This window comes from Myodes glareolus, chromosome 5, assembly GCF_982192425.1.
Source record: "Myodes glareolus chromosome 5, mMyoGla1.1, whole genome shotgun sequence".
Taxonomy (NCBI): Eukaryota; Metazoa; Chordata; class Mammalia; order Rodentia; family Cricetidae; genus Myodes; species Myodes glareolus.
The window spans coordinates 1814917-1829253 of record NC_142030.1 but is presented as its reverse complement, the minus strand read 5'-3'; the positions used below and the strand labels follow the sequence as shown (position 1 = coordinate 1829253).

General features: G+C 45.3%; 1 long non-coding RNA gene across 1 annotated transcript; it reads right to left on the bottom strand.

The window, feature by feature from the left end:
- Window positions 1-397: 397 nt before the first annotated feature.
- On the bottom strand, window positions 398-2743 carry LOC146894776 (uncharacterized). The gene is made up of 3 exons (XR_015001096.2): window positions 2621-2743; window positions 1075-1217; window positions 398-578 (listed from the first exon to the last, which is right to left on the bottom strand). It is a non-coding gene; the product is annotated as an uncharacterized LOC146894776 (long non-coding RNA).
- Window positions 2744-14337: the final 11594 nt, after the last annotated feature.

Sequence of the window (14337 nt, the reverse complement as noted above, 5' to 3'; positions counted from 1 at the left end):
TGTTTAACTTTGTTAAATAAACTTCAGCTTAAACTACACCTGCTGATTGAATTCTTTCCTTCAAGGAGGGGAGGGAGGGAAGAGAAGACACAGGGTGGGGGAGCAGTAACAAGAGCTCTCTGCAAACAAAACAGCTCTAAACTCAGGATGGGTTTGTATACATTCTAGTCTTTAAAAACTGCCAGAGTTTAGCATCCACTGGACTTAGAGCATCCTAATACTTGTTTGAGGCTGACAACCAGTTTTTAAGTGACTTAGCCTATACTTTTTTTTCTGGTGTAAGGGCTTATATACCAGAACTTTATTGATCAAGTGCTTGATTAATTGGGAAACTGGAGAGAGGAAAAGGGAAAATCTAAAGCTATTTTTCAAATTAAAATATGAATGGAAAAGTAGCTTATTAGTATTGTATCCTTGTATTTAGAAAATTCTTGGAAGATCTTCTTGGTTAGACTTTCTGTTTGGCCAGAAGTTGGGGGGAAGCAGGCCTTGAGTCAGCTCTGAAGATGGACTTGGTATTTCTTTCCAATTAGTTAATGTCTTCGTGGCTGTTTCTGGGAACAGTACTTCCTGACAATCTGAAAGGGGAAGGATGTTCAGGGAAAATTTTTATTTTTTTCATGCGTTTATACTGATGGAGAAAGGAGTCATTTAAAAGTAAGATTTGGGGGATTTTTTCTGATTTATTATTAATTTTTTCTTTTCAAAGTTTGAAAGCTTCCTCAGCCCAAAATATTTTTTAACCAGCTTTCCCCCTCTTTCCCTCTTCCCTTTCTCTTTTCTTCTCCATCTGTCCCACTCCTTTCCTCTCTCCCTCTTTCCCACTTTTTCCTTCTCTTTCTACCTTAAACTTAGAAATTTCCTACCTTAATCGGAGTGCTGGAATTGCAGGTACACAGCACCACATCTGATTTAAAAACAAGTTTTAGCCACCAACAGCGGGCCTGATTTGATATCTAAATGTCTGGGATTTAAGTAGGTTTGTAACTAGAGGGGCAGCCTGGCCTTGCCCTGACTTGGCTGTGCACACCCATGCCGACCCTTCTCCCTCCCCTCTGCTCAGCCAAACCTTACCTTTTCATTCTGTCTCCCTCACTAATAGTCATCCAAGCAGTTCCCAGTCATGTTCTGCATCCTTGGGGAATGCTGGGCTGCATTGAGGGAGATGCTCCTTGCTCGTTGCAGAACACATGGACTTTGATTTGGCTGGGGTGAATCTGAGGAGGTTTTGAGAGGAGGTTGGAGCTGTTTTGGTAGAGCCTAAAAGTTCTCTTAAACCCTTTAAGGACCTTTCCCACATGGTAGGGCATGCTGACAATCCCAGTTCTGGGGAGGTAGAAGCAGGAGGATCCCTGGGGCTCACTGGCCAGTCAGCCTAGTCTAATTGGAGACACTCAACCTGGTGAGAGAGTCTAACTCAAAAGCCTAAGTGAAGGACAACTGAAGTTGACCTCTGGCTGAGTTTGGCTATACTGTTCAGCTGAGTCTCAGAGTCTAAGACTTTTGCTTCTAAAGCCTCCTCCTCCATTCTTTGGGTGAAGAGCTGTCTGGAAGGTCCTGCTTGATGGCCAGGATGGGCAGAGCAGATAGCGAGGCCACCCCAGCCAGATCTGCTCACCTATTACTGAAAGGGGCTGCTCTGTGGGTCAACTGAGGCTGCCTTTGTGACTTGATAGCCACCCCCCCCCGCCACGCCACAGACATACTAACGCAGCATCTTTCTTGGATCTCCATGATGATGGTCAGTTATAAAAGCATGTTGGGAGTTGGATTTGGGAATTCTGTTATGAGGGTGTGGAGGGATGTAGCCTTCTCCACTACATCCTGTGTCTCTGAACAAGGAATTTCCCATCCCCAGGGTCACACCTACACTCCAAGTCGTTGTCTAAACCTCAGATCTGTTCCTCCAAGAGTTTCATCATCTTTACCTGGATAGTTCACAGGATTCAAACTCAACCTGTTTAAAACTGAGTTCCTCTACCCTCCACACCTGGGCTCTTTTGGGTCCTGCTGATCCCACTTCCTCTCGAGGAGGCAGCTCCTTTCACAAGTGCTGAAGCCGTGTCTTCAGGAGTTACCTGTGATTGTTCTAGATGCTTTGCCTTCTGCACACTAATTGCTATGACAACACATCAATTCTAGCATCTTAATGTGACTTGAGTCTAATCATTTTCATCCACTCTGATTACGCTTCCCTTAAACGGTGGATTTAAATTGACTGCATTAGACTCGGCCACTAAGATGGCAGAGTGAGAAGCTGGGAAGTGGTAGTCTTTGCTGTAGAAGGCCTGCGAGTGACTTCCTTAGCATGAATCCCAATAACTACAGTATCTGCCCCTTTTGCTGGCTTTTCCCTTAAGAAAAAATAGTTGGTCTCAATTCTTCTGTTTATGGTCTCTGTCAGTCTTTGAAAACATATATCCTTTGTCTGATGTTAGACACCAGTTGAAGTTAGATACCTAGATCCATTTCCTGGGAAAGTAACTGACCAGAGCTGGCTGGCTGTGCCAGGTAATTAGCAGAAAAGCAAAAATGAATTTGAGATTTGGGTTCAACTTTCCAATTTCCTCATCTAACTACACAGATACCTCTCTTTCAGGTTTCCTGTTTGTTCCATTACCTTTCAATGTGCAGATTCCAAATCCTTGGCAGACTTTCTCCTTTCCACAAAGACCAGTGAGGAAGCCGAGAGCTAGCTGCAAGAGACCAGCATCTTAAGGCTACAGCCTTTACAAAGTCAGTGTGAATGCTTTCACTTCTCATCTTGGCATCAGAACATGACATGACATGTTTTGCCGATGCTCCATCTTAGACCTGTTGGGGAGGGAAGGAAGCTGACATGGTTCATTGTTCCAGGAGAACTCCTTCCCATTTTCTTTACTCACTACCAAGGGTGGGGGTGGGGTGGGGAAGAGGAGGCCTCATTTAATTTCACAACCATCCCTTGCTGTCTAGACTTGCTCACAAGCCTTGAAGGGGCCAGATATTTTTGTGGGAGGGTGGCCTTCTGCCTTGAGAAGAAAATATTTTCTTAATGTGTGAGCATAGAGACCCTTGTGTAGCACTTGAATAGTTAGACCATTTCTGTTGAGGAAAAGAGAGCTAGCTGCTTGGTTCGGCTTGCCTGGGTGGGTGGGGGCAGGGGAGGAAAAGGGCTGGGGATTGGAGGGTAGAGGGCAAGACAGTATTGTAATGAGGAAGGATAAGAAAATAAGCTTTCTTAGAAGAATCAGAGTTGATGGACTAAGTTATTTGTTCTGAACGAAGCAAATATACCATTCTGAGCAGGTAGATAATTCTCTGAATTTGAGGACAGTCTTTTGATCTGCAAGAGAATTTCAAGGCACAGCAGAGGCTTTTGCTCTTTAAAACAAAGGTACAAGGCACAGGTTTTCAGCTGGCTGGCTTTGTTATGATCTGATAAGAATTTGTCAACATTTTTTATTCATCTCAGCTCTTCATCTGATTGACTTAAATGATTAATTATGTATCAGTTGTTCTTGACGTCTAGATTCATAATTAGTTACTCCTGCTAATTTTAAAAAATGGGATAAAAAACATTGCATGTCTACTGTAATTGAACAGACTGCCTCTATTTCATCTAGAAAATGAGCTCCAGCAAAGTAACGCGTTATTGACTAAAACTTAATGTAAAGTTACTAATGATTAGAAATTTCAAAGCGTCTGTCTGCTGGGACTACAGATCGAGAAATCCAGGGATGAGAGAGCGACTAACGCTAGTCTCCCAGCGGGTCTCAATCGGGGCTTCTGGGAACACATGCTGTTATTTAGAATTTTGTAGTGAGGAGACTAAGGGGCACAGCTTCATTTAATGCTGGCCTGTCATGTACACACAGCAGGGGACTGCCTGTCCAAGTGACAGTGCTGCCTCTGGTTAGCAGTTACATCCCGCCCCTCCTTTCAGATATGAGAGCACTGAAGTCCTGAAATTCCCCAGGCCAATGAAACAGCAGCGAGTGACTTGGTTTCTCCTGCTCCCTTAGGCTAGTGTCACACAGAGTTCTACTCCTGATGAGAAGAGACCCTCTGTTCTCTAGAGAAAGACGAATCAAGCCTTGGGAACTTGAAATCTTTTCTTTCTTATCCTCTTGGTGCCACAAATATTTACCACGACAATGCTTAAAGTGGCAAGAAGATTAATGGAAATTACCAAATGTGGGAAGGCCGATGGCCTGAGGAAGTTGATGAATGAGCTAGAGAATCTGGAAGCTGAGATTTCAAGTAGTTTCCATCAAGACAGGGACAATCAAATGAGGACTGTGCAAGTGTGATCTCGGATGTTCACACAGATTTGCAGCTTCCCAGTTCAGGTGCTCCATCCTCCTATATTAAGGACAGAGGCAGGGAACACACAAAACACTTATTTTCCATAATGATAAAGAATGAAAAAGTTCCCAGAATGAAAGAAGTGGAAAAGCATCCTGCCTGTGTTTTAAAGGCAGGAAAGAGGAATCTTCAGAGGTTAACTTTAAGTAAGGGAACCTAGACCTGTTAAGATTTCAACAGTGATTAAAACAGACTTTTTGCATGTTCAGAAAATAGTGGGACGGTCTATGTCTACCTGCTTTGATACAGCACTGTAAGCTGACCTTTCATGGACTGGCTTCATGAGAAAAACATATGAGGATAACACAGACCCACAGGACGATGATTTCCACAGTGTCCAGTGAACTCATCTGAGGATAACACAGACCCACAGGACGATGATTTCCACAGTGTCCAGTGAACTCATCTGTGTTGTTCTAGTAGGTAGTGCAGCAGGTGACAAGCTGTGCAATGCTGGAGAGAACAGACAGGGTTTCTAAGGTTTGGTATTGCAGACTCCTAGGAGATCATATAAAAAACAATCTCCAGGGCCCAGGAAGATGGCTCAGTCAGTAAAATGCCTACCACCAAAGTGTGAGGAGCTGAGTTTGGATCACCAGCTCTCACAGGAGAGCTGAGTACAGTGGCATGTTCCTATAATCCCATTGCTGAGGAGCCTCAGGGGATAGGCGGATCCCTGAGCTCACCAGGGAATAGATAAGCTCCTGGTTCTGTGATTTGAAAAATAGCATGAAGAGAGATCTCAAGGAAGGCACCCATTAACATCCTCTAGCCTTTGCATGTATATGCATGTACACCTATACATACAAACAAGTACAAACATGTATGTAAACACACACACACACGCACGCTGCCACTACCACCATCACTATCACTTTTATGAACTAAAAGACTGGGCCAATTGTCAAGGTGATATTTCACATTTATGAACGGTAATTTACTGCACTGAAACTCAAAGATCAAATAGACATCCACGGGTAGGGGAGACTTTATTTCGAAGATGTCAATTTTGACAAAGTGAAGGGTTCCTGACTGGACTGTGAATGTGGTTTCCACAAAAGTTTATGTAATAGATGTCTACAAAGAATCATGTTAGGCTGCGAGGTACTTGGGAAATAAATTATATACGGTCTGATGGAAAGACTCAAAGACCTGGTAACGCCTGGATTGAAGAGAAAACAGCTAAAAGCGTTTCTTATGGTGCAGAGGAAGAGAGCTTACCTCACATGGACTTAAGGTAGTAGAATAAAGACTATCTGGAAGAGGCTAAGTAAAGGGACATTTTAGCTGGGTATAAAATGTTAGTAGGTGAAGAAGAAATAACCTCACATGCATGCTCACTGTAGCATCCCTTGCAGAAGCTGGAAGACAGGAGCAACTCAAATGCCTATCAGTAAAGAAATGAAAAAAAAAATCCCATCCAGTCCTAGTGGAATAGAGTAGTTTACAGAGGATGGAGATCCTGACATGTGCTACAGGGATAAGCATGGGTGCTATATTAAATAAGATAAGCTGGCCATGGAAGTGTAAGTATTCTGTAACACACAGATATGAGTACTGGAATTGTCAGACTCACAGAGACAAAAGTACCAGGGACTTGGAAGAAAAAAGCAGGGAGATACTGTTATATGTGACATTCAGTGTGGGAATGGGAAATGGTCTGGAGATGGACGGGACCAGTTCAGTACTAAAGATATACTTCAGGGCACTGACCCCTATACTCAACAGTGTCTAAACTGGAAACTTTAAATCATTTATATTTTACCAGTTAAAAACCCATCAAGGATTCCATCACCTGTAGGAGAAGCCGTAAACTACAAAAGGTTGGAATATCTCGATGGGTCCTGAGCATCTTGTGCTGCAGGCCCTCTGGCTGGGTGGTGAATGCTCGGCTTCTTATGGCATGCTTTAAAGGGAATTTCATGGTGAGAATGGATTTCAGAACATCCGTTCTGCATAAAAACATGTATTTGGTCTGTGCCACAGTTTGAACAGGCTTGTGCCTTCTTGATATTGACATAACACAAAGGGGTATTCATATATTATATGCCATGCACACAGAGGATCATGCTTTTTAACAAACACACAGTTCAGTATGTGTTACCTTTTTAGCCTTCCCAGGTTCAGTGATGGGGCACTGTAGTCCCTTCTTGACCTTGACTCCTGCCATAGGCCTTATTTGTCACATCTTCACACTTCTGCCTGCCTTCCAGTGACAACCCCTCTCCAGACTTTTGTGAGGGCCCTCTGTTTGCTTTTTTAAAGGATCATTATGACCTACTATGCATCTGTAAACTGCACGACTTACTTTTCCCATTTTGGACACTAGGCGTGTCCTGAGTTGAGCTTTCCTTTGCTGCTGTTGCCTTTAGCCATTAGGTTCTTACACTCACCCTTGCAGATGTGTGCATGCAGCTGCAATTAATTCCTTTCCAAAAGATCAGCCTGTTCCCTTGCGAGCATATGTCACTGTTTATCCCTCGTCTCTCCTGTTGATGGACATCTGGCCCGTTGCCAGATTTTAGTTTTTGTAGACGCTGCTGGCTGCTCGGAATGTTTGATTTCTGAAACCCCCACTCAGAACTGTCTCCAGGGGAATGCACCAGGATTGGAAGTTTTGGGTTGCAGGCTGTATATATCTCCACAGTTTTGGGCAGTCCCAATGAGTTCATCAGTTTCCATCACCAAGGGCAGTGGACGTTCTCACTGCTTTCAGGCTGTCCGGGCTAGACTGCAGTCTACACAGAGGAATTGGAAAAGGGAAGGAGGTTGGTAACCCAGCTCAGACCTCCCTTCGGAAAGCGGCGAAATGTCCTTGAATAACACTAAGAAGAAAAATACATCTTGAATCAGTGCATGTGCTGTCTCTGAGTTAAGTGGCTTAATAAGAATGAGCTTCCAATGATATCCTGAGCATGGGGACAAACACGCATTTTGGGAAGAGATGAATAGTACCAGGAATCCTTCAGCTGAAATCCTTCAGCCTAAACCCTGCCCCTTTTGGCCCCTCAGCCCCCAGGGTCATAATACCTGTCCACCAGACACTGGCTGTGTTTGCAGTGTAGTGATTTTGAAGGGGTTTTACTGTTTCAAAGAAAAAACATTTGCAGCAAGATTCTGTCAGTTGCGTTGAGTTGCCTGGCGTGTGTGGCTGATCCAACAGCCTGAAAACAAGCATCTCCGAAGAGGACATTACTGGTTGCTCAGCACTGAGCTGAGTAAATGTCCGTCAGGCACGCACTTTCAATATTTTCCTGGTCTGGAAGCTTGTGTGCCCTTAGTTGCCCCACCTGGAAAATGGGCAGTTACTGGGTCGGCTCAGCAAACATCGTACACCCAGTTGACATCTCTTTCCAGAAAACTAATTTCAGCCTGTCTTCTAGGACCACAGAAACAGGGCTTCCCCTGGAGGTTAGGAGAGGAGCTTCATTCCCTCCCAAATACCCGGGCACCCTTGCTTGTTGTCAGCAGCGCCCATTAAGAAGACCTCATCGTCAGACCAGAAGTGGGTGCAAAACCGATGATTTTTTCAGAAGAGTAATGAATCTAATAGGGTGATTTTCCTTTTTCTTTAAATACTCCTAAGCTCGCCCAAGAGAAGTGTCGCACGCATTATCTGTCAGAGTAAAAAGCGTTGTCTCGCCTGCTAGTCCCATTGACTAAGATTGCCCTCAGAGCTGTAGGTTTTTTTTTCTCTCCCAGAGCACAGTTAGCGGGATATTTTTCTGTAAATGGCCCCATTTCATTTGCATTTTTAAGCTTTCACGGCAGAGTTGAAGCCTTAGAAATGGTTCGGAGAAGGAGACTGTGATCCCCTCAGCGCTGGAGCTGCCAGACTGAAGCTTTGGAAATTGGGTGTCAGCTTCTCTCAGAGTGGAGAGATATTACTTCATATCTGTGCATGCTCTGGTCTCTTGATGGCCTCATTTAGCCTCAAGCACTGTCCTGCAATGATTGCTTCTCCTCAATAAAATTAAATATCATCCCATTCTTTTTATTTTTTTAATAAGACACGTTCTTGTTTAGGCTGAAGTGAGACAAGGTCAGAGAGTACGTTTTCTGATTCCTCTTATTTATTGTCTTTTGACAAGGAAAGAACAGAAAAATTGTGAGGAAAGTTCACTTCAAATCCAGATTGGAGAGGATGAAGATGGGGCAGCCTGAAGCTCTCTCCATACCACACCTCCCTTCCGGCTCTCTCGGTCCTTGTGGGTATATCACAGGGGCTGCTGGAAGAGTGCAGGTGATGGCATCCTACAGTTTGGGATCTGAATTGGAAGCCATACTACGGTCACAGGTCCTTTTGAGTTTGAGACTGGCTAGTAAAGTATTGAGAATGTTTATAAAGCTGTAGAAGGAGCAAATGATCTGGTGTTGGTTTCTCCTCACTAGGTCTCAAGTTTACCCACTTATCCCAATAATCACAGCAAGGGTTAGTGCTTAGTCACTTCTAATACCTGTAATTCCAGTCTCAGGAGCTCCAGAGTAAGACTGGTAGTAAGACTTGGTCTCGGTGAACTCTGGGGTTGATTGAGAGAGCCTGCCTCAATGAATAAGGGATGTCTAATTTAACATACAGTCCTTACACTACCTGTGAGCTCCGTGCCCAAATTTGCAACAACTTTTCAGGAGCACAATTTACTCGAAGATGCCCCCTTTAAAGTCCACTCAGCATTGTCTTAGTACAAATGGATAGCACCATTGTGATAGGGCAGGAGTTTAGAGGGGGCGCGAATCTTGGGGAAATTTGACAGGCGTCTTTCCCCTGGTTGTCACAACCTTCTGTGGCCCTCAAGGAGACAGGGTTTCCTAGACTGACGGTTGCCAGCTCATGGTGCATCTGGGCATCCTGACACTGAGATTCTGTGGCTGTGGGCAAACCACAGGGAGAGATTTAGGAGTTCTTTTCTATGAACTATATTTTCCTTCTCAGCTTCTTCTTGTCAGCACTTGGCCATGTTACGGCTTCTGTCTTCTCTCAACCTTTCAGCTGCTGCTTTTCCCTTTAAGGGCAGGTACATCTATCTCAGTCTCTCTGTTTCTTTCTCCTAGTTTCTAACCCTGTGGTCTGACTTCTGCTCTCTCTACTCAAATGGCCCTTAGTAGGCCATCAGTGAGGTGGCTCCAAAGAGAACTTGGAAGCCATACTGAAAACTCCTTTTTCTTGCATCTTCGTCGCCACAGGCTGGGTCTTCCTTCCTTGTCAGACTCCTAGGTAGCACCTCTGACTCTGCTCACTCTTGGGATGCTCCTCAGGCCAGAGTTCCTCGACTTACTAGTCTGCAAAGGCCCACAGTGAGCATGTGCCGGCGAGCATGCACAGGAGGTGAAGTTCACCATGGGGAGCAGTTGAAATTAAGGTAGGCCAGCCATGGCGGTGAAGGAGACAGAAACTGAGAAGTTAGCAAGACCCTGTCTCAGGTTGACAAAAAGCCAATAGTACTGGGTCTGGACAGTTGAAATTAAGGTAGGCCAGCCATGGCAGTGAAGGAAACAGAAACTGAGAAGTTAGCAAGACCCTGTCTCAGGTCGACAAAAAGCCAATAGTACTGGGTCTGGACTATCGGGGTCAGCATCACCTAGTCTAGACCTTTCTCTCTGCTATGGAATGAAGCACAGGCCCTCCATAACTGGATTCTACATCCATAGGTACAGCTATGGATCAGAAATGTACATAACATCATCTAAACTGGACATGTATATGCTTTGCCTGGCTTTCCTAGACATCAGCATTGGATTTACATGGCACTATCATTTAGGTAGGATTCAGTATAGAGGAGGTGGGAGCAGGTGGTAGAAAATGCCCTGACATTTTTAGATAAAGGATTCAAGTATCAACAGATTTTGTTATCCGTGAGAGGGGAGACCCCAGAACTGATCCCCCACTGATGACAACTGATTTTGTCACATCCTCAGAGATGAAGCTGTTAAACAAGCCTTTGGAATCCCCCAAGTGATGATAGCATCTCTGCCATCCAGGGTGAGCCTTGGGACAGGCGCCTGAGTTATGCTAATAAGGTGATTACCGGGAGCTGGAGATAGATAGTTTCAGGATGCTGTGGTGAGAGACTAGAGCCAAGACACCTGATAGAGTTCAAGTGCCAGCAGGAGAGAGGGGGCTGCAGGCTGAGTCTGATCACCCAGTCAGTGACACAGCGATGTCTACATAACAAAACCCAAGAAAGACCCTAAGCACTAGGTCAGCATCCTGGTGCTGGAGAGGGGTGGAACTTCCTGAGACCACAGGGAGATGGCATGGTCCCCAGACCCTGCCCTATGTGTCTTTATATTGTCCTGGCCCTGACTTGTATGTCCTTTAGGATGAATAATTCTCAGCATAGCAGTTTTTCAGTTCTGTGAACCGTTCCAGTGAATTGCTGAACCTGAAGGGACGGACCATAAGAACCCTTGAATTTGAAGCCAAGTGACCACCAAGGTTGCCTGGGACACTGGGCTTGTAGTTAGTAGCTAAAGGTGACAGTCTTGTCAGAGATTGTGCCCTTCATCTGTGAAGTCTGCACTAACTCTGGGAATCGAATCCCAGGGTCACAAAGAACAGACAGGACCAGCAGTTGGGGTTAGGACAGAGGAGACTTCATTTAGAAATAGGGTCTTTAGACCTGAGGTGGGAGAACAAAACAAACACACAGTGTTTACTTTTAATTGTCTCTGCTGACAATTTTTTGTGCTTTTGAGTTCCTGAACCTGTCCCTAGAAAATCTAAAATATTGTATACGTTCAGGCCAAAAAATATGACTTTTTCTGTTGCCCCCTAGACAAGGCAGCACACAGCTCTTGGGGATAATAATGACACCGTTTACTCCGTTCTCTCTCATAGTTAAAATTGTGTCAGCCATTCTGACCCCGACAGGATTTATGGCGACTTAGATCACAGCTGGAGAAATGAGTTTTGGGCCGTAGACAGGAGGGAGAAGGTCTTGGGCTCAGAGCATATTGTTTTATCGAAATGGGGAGAAAATTCACTTGAGCGCACCCGCCCCTTCTTCTCATTCCTCTCTTAGCTCTAGAGTCTGACTGTGCATATTCTCTGGCCTCTGGCGACACCGTGACACCACCAGGCTTTCCTGAAGGGCATGCTGGGTTGCTCTGCTCCTAGCAAGAATGCAAGTTCCACGATGTGCTGCTGTCTTACTGGGCGACAGGTTACCATCACTGGCTCCCCAACTCCTCAAAAACCCCTCGTTCCTCTGCAAAGTGTGGACAGGCAGATGAGCAAAGGCAGCTTGGGCAGGTGGAATCTGATCACCGAGGTGGGCTGGCATCTGCTTACAGTATTGCAGGCTTGCCGGCTGCTGGGAGCACCTGTTAGGGGCAGGTGCAGTCGGAAGCTGGAGAGAAATGATGGATAAGGGCTTGTTCTCATCCCACAGGAAGCCCCCAGTTAACAGGGAAATTGACTGTCACGTTTTGATCAGGGGCTGGTTTGAAGCTACAGTTGGTGACTTTGCCTAACTTTGAAGGAGCGATCAGAATTCCAGAGCCCTAGGTAGAGATGTCTCCCTAGTCTCTTAGAGACATACGACCTTTGCACCTCAGCGCCTCACGTGATGTTTGTACACAGTGGGTGTGAAATGGTTATTTCTAGAATAGTAGCAAAGCATTGTTGCCTACATGCTACATTCTTCATATTTTAATTCAAGCCAGGCCTTTTCTCTCTCTGGGTACAATAATAACACCCAGAAAATTGAATCTCCAGTACGTTTTGCTTTAGAAGTATCTGATTCTCCAAGTCTGTAACTTACTTTTAAGCCTCCTTTTACAAAACAGGGGAAAACATCCAAGCCCACAGTGTTGGCTCATGTAACTGGGTAATACATAGTTTTTTACCTTCCGGTAAGGTAGCCACCAAGCAGGTGAGCCTCAGGTGAAAATGAAGCGCACAGACTCAGATTATGCACATTTGTTATGTAAGAATGTGTAAGGCTACCATGGTTTCTGTTGTGTTTGTTTGGCCCCAGGCTCTGGAAAAGCCCCACACTGCTACTGCTCTGAACTGTTGGCTTTTCTTTCGCAAGGGAGTGAGGCAGGGTGGGGTAAGGGCGGGGGTGGGGACAGTGCAGGGTCCAGCACCTGGTTCCTCCCCATTTTAGTTCCTCAGGTTGTGTCTGCCCTCAGAAATGCCTTGAAAGTATTCTGTCTCAGTAATGTGGACTGTGTTGTGACTCAGAACACTAAAGTTAGACTCTGTGTGGAGAGAGCAGCCCACAGACTTAGCTCACAGACCAGAGCCCAAGCACAGCATTGAATCATCGAGACACTGACTAAAAACCACACCTGCTTGTTCACAGATGCAGATGCATGACTACAGATGTTTTTATCCTCCATGGGAGCACCATGAGGGGGTCCTTGCCACTGCCATTCGTAGACTCAGAGAAGTTAAGCGGCCATATCCAGCCAGGAAATATCGGACTGCACTGTTATCCCAGCATCCTGTTCTCCTATCCGGGGATCTTTTCACATCCATACAGATGACCTGTTCAGGCTGGAGCGATAAAGTGCACACTGGCCCATGAGATGCAAGTGGAGGCCCTGGAGACAAGGAGCTGAGGTTTTGGGGCTCTCCAGATAGACTGTGAAGATAGAAGATGCTATCAGTGCCCCCAGTGGACACAGACATGGGCCCATGGCTTGCTGAGTGCCATGTTTGCTGCATTCTGCCCTGGGAGACCCTGCAGAGAAGCCCGAGGCTCTTTCCTGTATGTGGAGTTTAGGGAAAATGCAGAGCAAATGGGCACATAAAACCCCCTAGACTTGTCAGCTAGGTCCCATAAAAGGTTAAGAAAAGTGTAGCGGGGTGGGAAGAGGGGTAGCGGGGATTGCTGGGCAGCAGGCTTGTTTACAGCCTGTTTCTTATTTACCGGAGCTCTGCTCTCCATTTGTCAGGCTGCAGTGGCAGTCGCTTTTATGAGTAAGCAGATTTTTAATGAACTTGTTTCAGATGCGAACTCCATTCTTGGAAGGCTCTGTGCTCTGAGGCAGCTCTGTAATTATTGCCATGAGTGGGCTAGCCAGGCTCTATCTGGTGTTTATGTAAGCAATTTCCTCTTTTCAGCTTTAAATAAGTAAGGTGAGGGGGTGAAAAAAAATCTTACTGGTAGCTTTTGTTCGGTGTGTCATGTGGTCCTAGAAGCTATGTGTGAATTCTCTCTCTCTCGTGTGTGTGTGTGTGTGTGTGTGTGTGTGTGTGTGTGTACGTACACGTGTTTGTAAACCTGTAAACCCATGTGTAGGCCAGAGGATTACTTCAGATATTCTTCCTTAGATACGACATCCTGTCAATCTTTTTTGTTGTTGTTGTTGTTCTTGTTCTTTTATTTGTTTTTTTTTTTTAAATTTATTTGACACAGAGTCTCTTCCTAGCCTGGCACTTGCCAAGCAGGCTAGGTTAGCTGGTTATAAAGGCTCAGGGTTCTGCTTGTCTCCCCACCCCCAGCACAGACTGTGGTTCCAAGCACATACCACCACGTTAACTTTTTATTTCATTTTTTCATGAGTTCTAAAGATTAAACTCAGGTCCTGATGCTTACAGGGCATCTTTTGACTGAGGTTTTTTGACCTAGCTGTGTCCCCAGCCTGTGTGTCTTTTAGCTGTGTCCTAATAGCTTCCATTTTTCAGGCAAAGAAACTCCTGAGGGAAGTTAACAGGTAGTTGGTGGTGGGGAGGCTTCCCAGGGTGAACTGGGAAGGCCATTTAGACTAGATTGTCCTGGGAGAGCAACAGTTGGGAGAACGGGGTAGTCATTCATGTTGGTGAGTCATTTGCCAAGTGTTGGTCCATGTGAGGGGGAGTCATTAAGAACCGATGGCGCACAATAATTATGCTCAATTTTCTGGCCTTTCTCTTTCATAAAGGGAAACGGCAAAATGCGGGTCATACCTTTCACAATTGCTGCCTTAACAAACTCTTGCCCCATTATCCCAGAGTTCAGAACTCGCTGTTTAATTAAGGGGCTTCGGTTCTGCCACCCA